General features: G+C 38.0%; 1 long non-coding RNA gene across 1 annotated transcript; it reads left to right on the top strand.

Moving 5' to 3' along the window:
- Positions 1 to 4,704: 4,704 nt before the first annotated feature.
- On the top strand, positions 4,705 to 9,786 carry LOC125165237 (uncharacterized). The gene is made up of 3 exons (XR_007152032.1): positions 4,705 to 4,756; positions 5,120 to 5,333; positions 9,730 to 9,786. It is a non-coding gene; the product is annotated as an uncharacterized LOC125165237 (long non-coding RNA).
- The last annotated feature ends 283 nt before the right edge of the window (positions 9,787 to 10,069 follow it).

Here is a 10,069-nt window from a genome sequence, read left to right as displayed (position 1 = left end):
AGAAAAATTAAATTCGACTGAATGCAACAAATTTCCTTGAGTTCTAAAGTATCGAAAGCGAAGAAAAAAGGCTTAAATGCATTCAAATTCCTTTTTCAGGGCCCCAGTACAAAGAGCCCTGCTGTCTCATTACCTGCCACTACAACAAGAAGGACAACTGCCAGCTCTTGTGTTTTCGTCATTTTCTTTCTTTCTTTCTTTTTAAATGTGGAAATCAGAAATGGGATGAGTAATTGGAATCCATTAAGGTGTTATCTGTGGGCATATCATTGTCTTTATTTCCTCACCCATGTAGAAAGCAGAGCAACAAAAATTAGTGATTGAAATTATTGTTTCTTTTTAGTCCCAGATGTCAAATGCCACAGGGCACAGACCAAAAGTGTGGGCAGAGAGAGAAAGAGACTATATAGGCCATTAACGGGGTAATTAGCACTAGAACAACAATTGAGAACAGAAGTAATAGCCTATTTTGTGTTTTCTAAAAGGCACTAGAACATCTCTCTACCAAAATGCCACTTAATCGGGTGCTACCAAGCCTAAAATTCCGTAGTTGTAAATCTGGTCCATTGTTTTAATAAAACTGTTCTCCCCCTGACTCAAATTTATCCATTTCTTTCACCCTTCAGGGCCACCATCTGTCAATTTTCTCTGGAAAGTTCTGCTCCTTACCCATTTGCTTTTCTGTCTTTTCTCTTTCACTGCATTTTCCTTGTAAGAGTAATTTTTATAAAATATAAGTCAGGTCGTATCGTTACTTGCCTCAAACACTTTGGTGTCTTCACAGAGCACTTGAGTAAAATCCAATCTTTATCCTGAGTTCCTAAGCTTTATATTATTGGAACCATGTCAATGTCTACAGCCTCAACATATGTCCCTGTTCTTCTTTATCACCAGGCACGAATCACACTCCCTTTTCCTAAAATGTGACACTCTCCATTATAAGTCATTTGTACCTGTGAAATCTCAGATACTGTGTTCTCCAGACCTTGCCCTCACTGGTTTCTAATTCCTAATCTCCGGGTTTAAATGTTGTCTCCACTAAAACTTCATTCTCTTTCTACCTTAAATCAAGTAGTCCTTCTCTATAATTCTTTGTCACCAGGCACTTTATTTTTTAATGGTTATAATCACAACATATACGTGTTTATATATACATGTTTTTATTGTTTAACTTTCATAATTGAACAGAAGCTTCTTAAAAATTTTTTTTAACATTTTATTTATTTTTGAGACAGAGAGAGACAGAGCATGAATGGGGAAGGGTCAGAGAGAGAGGGAGACACAGAATCTGAAACACGCTCCAGGCTCTGAGCTATCAGCACAGAGCCCGAAGCGGGGCTCGAACTCACAGACCGCGAGATCATGACCTGAACCGAAGTCGGATGCTTAACCGACTGAGCCACCCAGGCGCCCCCCCCCCCAACTTTTAAAAAAAATTTTTTTAACATTTTATTTATTTTTGAGACAGAGAGAGACAGAGCATGAATGGGGGAGGGTCAGAGAGAGAGGGAGACACAGAATCTGAAGAACAGAAGCTTCTTGAGGGCAGGGACTGTTTGTGTCTTATCTGCCATCGCATACCCATCACCTTGGACAGTGTCTACCACAGAGTGGACAACAAATACTTGTTGAATGAATGACCGAAAGGACTGAGAAATTTCAATTACATATATATACAAATACAGAGTCCAAAATTTCAAAGAAGAGTTTAATCTCATAATTTTATTCCTATTGTTCGTTTCATTTTTCATCCATCTGCTGAAAAGACTCTTCAACTCTAGTCAAAGATATGAAGTAACCGTGATCCATACAAATGCAATGTTTTTCATCAAAAGGTATTTCTTTTGAGTGGCAGTAAAGCCATTGCCGAAGTAAAAGTTCACTCTTTTATTTAGTTTTGTAGAAGACATTTTTAGTAGAAATACTGAAAAATAAGTCTATAAATCCTCAGTCTCCCTTGAGAGAAAGCTTTCACAGAGAATGATTTATAAGGCCAAGACATGAAGAAACTTGCAAGTAAACTCACATTAAACCTCATTTTTCTAATTAAGCCATATATTCCACAGTCTTGAGGAAGCTGGAAGAAATAGGAGTGAGGAAAAATAAAACAAAACATACAGAAGGAAAATATTTGCTTTATATATACTGCAGACTATGATTACTTCTGACTACTTCTATTGAATTTACTCATTATATATTTATAGTTTTGTCTTAAATATTACTTTAAGAAGTTGTTTCAAAATGTTTAGCGAGACGTTGAATCACCAAAAGTTTGGTATGAGATAGACCAGGATCTGAGGACTTGCACGGCTCTTAGTGGCACGGACTTAGGCAAATCATGTCATTTGTAAAAAGTGGGTGAAAATATCAAGCTCAGTGATTATTGCTTAATTACAATAACGAAGATATGCTAATAATACAATTCCTGGCACAGACAGCATACAAATATACTGTTGTGATTATAACTGTCATTGTTTTGATGCAGCTATAAGATGACAGCTTCTAAAACAACACACACTTTGTTCCTGCCTTCTTGCCGCCTCCAACCCAAAAGCACAGAATCTGAGCTGTTAGCAAAGAATTGCTATGACATTAATTTAATCCATATGGTGTTTCTTAGAGTGCGTCTTCTCCTGATCATTGAACAACATTCTCAAAGAGTTGGAGGAAATAGGATGTTAGATATAGTGCTTTTTAAGAAAGCAGTAGTTACCGGGGTGCCTGGGAGGCTCAGTTGGTTAAGTGGCCAACTTTTGGTTTGGGCTCAGGTAGTGATTTTGCGGTTCGTGGGTTCAAGTCCCACATCGGGTTCTGTGCTGACAGTGCAGAACCTGCTTGGGATTCTCTCTCTCACCCTCTTTCCCTGCCCCTCCCACTCACTCTCTCTCAAAATAAATAAATAAACTTAAAAAAAAAAAAGAAAAGAAAGCAGTAATTACAGTCACGAATAATAAAGAACAAAGAATAATAATAAAGAATGAAGAACATAAAAATCTTAGAGTCTGAATTCTAAAAATGTAATATATATAAGAGAAAACAAAGACAACTGGCTCATTCACTTACACAACAAAAGTTTACCGACACCTTTCATGTACCATGGACTGTTATCTGCACCAGAAATAAAGGCTCTTTTCACTTATTTTTTTGCCTATGTTTATTTTTTTCATCTGTATTGAGGTATTATTGTCAAATAAAGTCAAAATACATTTAAAGTATGCTATGTGATGATTTGATTTATGTATATATTGCAAAGGGATTCCTACCATTGATTTGATTAACACATCCATCCACTCTTTTCTTTTTGGTGAGAACACGTAAGTTCGCCTTTCTTAGCGATTTCAATGATACAATGCAGAACTACCAAATTTAGTCACTGTCTTATACATTAGATCCCCAGACCTGTTCACTTTATAACTGAAAGTTGGTACCCTTTTACCAGCCACTCTCTGTTTCACATTTTCTTTATCCATGTATTATCAGTCAATGGACACATAGATGTTTCCATATCATGGCTGCTGTGAATATTGAATATTGTGAATATTGCGACAATGAATGTGGGAGTGCAGGTATCTCTTCGAGACAGTGAATTCATTGGATTTAGATGTATACCCAGAAATGAGATTGCTAGATCATATGTAGTTCTATCTTTAATTTCTTGAGGAACCTTCATACTGTTTTCCATAGTGGTTATACCAGTTGGTATTCCCTCCCACAGTGTACAAGTGTTCCCTTTTCTCCACATCCTCATCAGAATTTATCTCTTTTTTTTGATAATAGACATCCTAACCCATGTGAGAGGATTTCTCATTATGGTTTTGAAAAAGTGGTTTCATGTAGGAGATGAATCTCATCAATCAGCCCAGCTGGAGCTCCTGTTTGCCTCTCAAACCTTATTGACTGTCCAAGCCACCATCTTTATTCTTAGTGGCTTTCAGTAGCTGAGGACGTGCCAAGACCCATCAGTGTCCCCAAAGGGAGGATTGCCGTCAAAACCTTCATGTAAGTGGATTAGAAGCTGGACCCTTAGGTTGCAGCTGAGAAAGTATGAGGTTAGGTCTCTTCCAGGGAGAAACAGGGTGATGGATGTTGTTGCTTGTTCCACCTGTGCTAAACCCAGTTGCATAGCAATGGGGATGTTCTCCTGTGTCCATTTAAGACTTCTTTGGGGTGGCTGGGTGGCTCAGTAGGCTGTGTCTGACTTCAGCTCAGGTCATGATCTCACAGTTCATGGGTTCAAGCCCCATGTAGGGCTCTCTGTTCGGCACAGAGCCTGCTTCAGATCCTCTGTCTCCCTGTCTCTCCACCCCTCCCCTGTTCATGCTCTCTCTCTCTTTCAAAATAAATAAACATTAACAAAAAAATTTTAAAAAAAACCAGATCTAAACCTGCCTTCATGGAGGCTTATGAAGAAAGAAGACATGAAGAAAATAAATCAAATAATTAATATAAAACATAATTATCACTTGAGATAAATGTTGTTGAATAAGAAAATACGGTTCTAAAAGTTGTATATGACATACAGAACCATGAACTTGTGTAATAGAAAGACCTGAACTGATGGTATAATGTGTTGAAAGATCAGAGTCATGTTTCATTACCAATAGATGGCATACAGGTAAAGAACAGAAGCTAATGAGCAAAAACAATGTTCATAAAGGTTCTAAAAGGTCATAATAGACTAGATAGGTTGTCATAGTAGCAATGGAAGAGAGTAAGTCTCCTCATTTCAACACTTGTGGAAACTTACAGTGGGCAAGTGAGTGCAATAGACAAGAAAAAAAATTAGTAAGGAAAAGTTAGAGTGACTAGAATGTACCAATCACTATCTAACACAAGAAGCAAATAATCAGACGGTCATCTCTTAATTGTTATTAGAAAGACAGCAATTCTAGGCACCATGACACTGGGGCTCTCCTCCCAACTCTGTCACTGGAAAATTGTGTGACTTTAGGCACACAATTTAACCTCCACTGGTTTTGGTTTACCTGAAAATCCTTACCAGTAAAATAACCAATTCACTACTAAATCTAATTACCTCTCGGAGAATAAAGGGAATTGAAAAATTGTAACACTTTATTTTTGAGTGACAATTTCATCATTATTTGTTCTTTCCCTCCAGGGTGGAAATCAAGTAGCTTCATTCTGAATCAACTCCAACTGTGTGGAGTTAACAGAGTGTTCCTTCATTTCTAAATGGTACTTCAATTGAAAAAAAAAAAATCCTGGGGAAACCATCCCCACTGAGTTTGTCAGTGGTGTAGAGAAGTGGGTGCAGCTAAATCGGGATTGGATAAGAGCTCTGCCTGAAATGAAGGTATACAACCCAGAAGACCGTAAGTATGAGCTGCATTTTTGACAAAATGATACATTGCAGCCTAAAGCTAAGTGGAATTTTCTCATAACGGGCTGCAGGCCAGGCTCTAAATTTTGTGGCTCATACTAACTGTATTGTTTTAAGGGAATATTAGAAATGGTAAGGACCTGCTTTCTAAAATATTAGTGTGTAATTCCTTGGGGCTTCTTCATTCTTAAATTGAATATGGATATAATAAATATTTCCCCAGGATACCAGAATAAGTAGTATAGAGTCAGAATGCAATTAAGTAGCAGAACGGTGTTTCTCTGTGTCTGTGGCTGTGAATCCATTCCTCTCCCAAGAAAGAGAGACAGAGTTAATGACAGGTGGACCACATGGTTAAGGGAGAAAGGTTTTTCAGGGTATTGTGTGTGTCATGGCCTCATCCCCTATGTTTCAGAATGAGATACATTTCTCTGCTGTGATAAGGTCGTTTGACAACCTTAGAAACTAGAAAAGATAATCAATACTAGGATTCTGGCCAGTGTAGCTCCTATCCCGTTCATATGCCCAAGGTGATGCTGGATAAGCACCTAGATCTAAAACAAAAGAAATAAAAGCTGGGACAACACATGTTAGAAATAGGAACAGTGTCTTTCATGCTTCCCCAATCAGATGTTGGGTTTTTAGAGTGTATGAAACACATGTGTTTACTTCTGTTTACTACCGACACCCTCCTGAAATTACATTTAAGTGGTATTTTCTTTTAAGGAATAAACTCACAAAAACAAAGATGATTGTAGAGGAGATGTGGGTAGACAAAGTGTTAGAAACCAAGAGTGAAGAAGTGGTGCAGAAAAGTGGTGACTTAACAGAACAGAAATAGCTGAAAGCTTGGCATGGTGGACACACGATGTGCCATGGATTAGACCCTCCTTTTGGAATGAAAGACATGTTAATCCACCTGTTGGGAGAACTGAGGATAGACAGCCCTCAGCTTTGGGCATAACAGCTGACAAGTCCTGGGGCATTCCACCTTCCCAGGGTATCCTGCATCCAATGACTGACTAACATTGTTATAAAGGCCTGGCCCCCTCACTCAGTTCTGAAGGACAGTTCCCGCTTAAGCTGGAGGCAAAGGGGGTCTTCACTGGAACTACACTGGTACTGAATTTCTTCCTCTTCTCCACTCCTACCTTCTTCCCTTCCCCAAGAGATAATCTTAAAGGTATTCCCTAATAAGTTTCCCACATGTTGCCCAGGGAAATTAATTTGTGGCAGTTGGTTTTAGAAGTAACTTGAGGAAGTAGATGGTAAATATGGAACTTAGGCTTAGATCCTTGTCATCCAGAAGGCAAAGAAGACTCCATCACTGCAGCTGCAACACACGGTCCCTGGCAAAAAGTAGCAATGAGAGTGTTGAGATTTTCATGGGCAGTGAACCTGGATACTATTCCAGCTTGAGATACTGCATCAGCAGCTATACTATATCTGGCAAAGCACAAATATGGAGTCAATTGTGACCATAAAACAATGGAATTGGAATTATTGATAAGTGCCAATGATGATTTTGAGGAAAAAATGTAACTAATGACTGAGCATGCTTAGTAGGCAAAACAAAGAGCAAAATTCAGAATTCTCCTTTTAGCTCCTAAAGACATTGTCCCCTCCTACACCTGACAGCAAAGCAAGGTGAAGGGTAGATATAGCACTTACTATTAGAATAGAAGAACTTCAACAGTCTCAAACACTTGCCTATATGCCAAGGTCAGAGTCCTGGCTGAAAAAGGAAGGAGCCCTGACACTTGGAATAGGATTACTTAGTTTGATGCACTTAAAACTGTTGAATTCCAGGATTCCCCTTAATGCGCGGTGCCAGCAGAAACAAGCAGCACTTGTTGTTGAAGCTTAGCACTCCCCTCTTGCTTGAAGGTGATGAAGGTTCTCACGCCTGCAAGAAAGCATGCACTCTCCCACCCCAAGCTTCTGCCTTCTACATCTCCTCTTGATCACGAAGTCAATAAACAGTGCCATGCCTCGCCCTCACCAGTCAGCTTTGCTGCTTCTCCTAAGGGAGAAATGGGACTGTACTTGGAAGGAACTTCAGGAATTAGCCAACGTGTACATTCAGGAGTCCAGAGAATAAGCCTGAGACTGGATTCTAAATGTACGAGACCAAGATGCACAAATCATAGATTTAGATAAATGAGAGTTTATCACTATGCGGGCATTCTCCCCCATAGGATTTAAAACTCCTGCAAGGACCCTGGGAAAAGGTGCATTCAGCTTCCAGGTGGTTCCAAAAAGCATGCAAAGTGACTATCCATGTATGGTGAGAGAAGCAAAATGTGATGGAATTATCCTATGTTCTGGTAATTGTACCTCAGAGAATTAATTTTATAGCATGTCACTTAATATCCTGTGATACCTAACATATATTCAGTTCTCAGAAGAGGAAAGCCAGTGGTCAAAAAGAATGGGACAGAATGCTCTATCATACTCGTAAGGACAGAAATGCAAAGTTAAACCACAAGGAAACACCAGTGTGCTCTCAACGAATGGCAACAATTGTACATCTGTGCCAATACCAAACATTGCCAAGGCGTAAAAACAGCACTAATTCCCATATGATATTGATTTTGAGAGCATATAGACAATATCTAGGAAATGTGATAACGCATTACCACAAGCAAAGCAATTCAGATCTTAAATGTATACACCACAGCAGAAGTTAGACTATTTTTATATTTGAACATTTTATAGCCTTAAAATGTATTGAGGATGATGGACATGCAGAATATTTGTTTATAAGGATTATATTCATCAATATTTAATGTATTAGATACTATGTGATTCCCATTATGGGACATTCTTGAAAGGATGAACTATAGAGATTTAAGAACAGAACAATGCTGGCCAGAGATTGTGAGGTGAAGAGGGTGACCGTACCGGAATATCACAGAAAGAAAAAAATATTTAACATATTAGAAATTAAAACAGAAAATTTACAAACACGGTTTAATTTTTAAAAATCAAAACAAACCAATCACACTAACACACAATACATTTTTCGTAAAATGACTATATTTTTAAAAACACAACGATTGAAAGGGAGGCATGGTTTTACAGTTCTGCAAATCTTTTTACTGCCTGTTAATAGAAGACAACTGGAGTTCTCCTACCCACTTCCACGTCGTATTTGTAGTCATAGCACGTGCCGTGTTACCTCTGGAAAACTCCATTCTGCAGCCATGAGACAATGAGCGTGAAAACTATAATTGTTGCTTCATAATTAATAACTGACCTCACAGGCCCCAAACCACACTTTGAGCACTACTGCACTCGAGAAACACCCAACTTGTTTATAAGGAAACCTTCAAACATATTCATCACAAGATTTTTGAATGAAAGAAAACTGGAAATAACACCAGTATCCATTCATTTGGAATGCAATGTACCTCTAGTGGTATTCATGTAATAAATATCACTTGACCATTAAAATGAGCACCTAGAGATCCACGTACCTGCATGGACAAATCTCACAAATAAACTTAATGGAAGAGAAAAAGTGGCAGGATGCACACGGTCTGATAAAATTAATATAAAATGTTGAGACATGCAAAGAAAAATCATATTTTCTGGGCATACATAGATTTGCCTTAAAAGATAGAGAAAAATACCTATGAGGTGGATACATGAATTCAAGAGAGTTGCCTGTTCTGTCGGGGTTAGTAGAAAGAAATACAGGTGAAGAGATATACAAAGGGCATTCTGATTCGATTTGTTGTTGAATTTCTCATGTTTGGTTATTCTTTTATGGGTTAACTTCATCTTATTTATTTATACCTTTCTGCATATTTGAAGTAGTTCATACTTCTGCTGATAATGTTATTATTAGTTAATAAAAATAACCCATGAAATTATTAACTGGTGATTAGAATAATTGCTCTGGTAAGGTTTACAGTGCGAATGGTACAGTGGTACAATATGAAAGGCACAAACTTCCAGTTACAAAGTATATAAGTCATGGGGATGGAATGTAGATTATGGTGAGCACAGTGAAGAATACACAATTCCATATTTGGAAATTGCTAAGAGAGTAGATGTTAAGAGTCCTTGTCACAAGAAAAATACTGTAACATTGTAACTCATCACAAGAAAAAATTTGTAACTATGTATGGTGATGGATGTTAACTAGACTTCCTGTGGTGATAACTTTGCAATATATACAAATACTAAACCGTTATGTTGTATGCCTGAAACTCATATAATATTAGAAGTCAATTGTACCTCAATTTTTAAAAATTGGATTAAAAAGTAAAATAGCTACAAAGAGAAATGGCTACAAAGGAAATGGCTACAAAGGAAAAGGGAATTATGTAGGGATTTTTAAAAGTAATATAGGATTAAAGAAGGCATTTATTTTCTTTTAGGCGGGAGTGACCTGAGCAAGGGAGGGACTTGAAAACATGGGGAAGATAAAGATACAGGTAAGAAGTGGAATAATGGAGGGAGGAAGGTGTGTGTGTACTGACAAAAGAGGATAGAATCCATAGCACAAGAAGAAATGGATCTCAGGGGGAAAGCCAACTTCCACTGGGGATTCTCTTAGGGGGAAAGAAGGATTAGTGTTATTGCAGCTAAGTTTGGTCAGAGATTAAAAGTTATGGAGAGTTCACATTTGATGGATTCTGTTTTTTTCCTTTTTTAATATACAATGGGGTAATGGACCGTATCAAATGGAGTATGGAGGACAGGTGGATGCATCCTTTG

The sequence above is a fragment of the Prionailurus viverrinus genome, chromosome B2 (assembly GCF_022837055.1).
Source record: "Prionailurus viverrinus isolate Anna chromosome B2, UM_Priviv_1.0, whole genome shotgun sequence".
NCBI classification, from domain to species: domain Eukaryota; kingdom Metazoa; phylum Chordata; class Mammalia; order Carnivora; family Felidae; genus Prionailurus; species Prionailurus viverrinus.
This window is presented reverse-complemented; position numbering and strand designations above follow the sequence as displayed.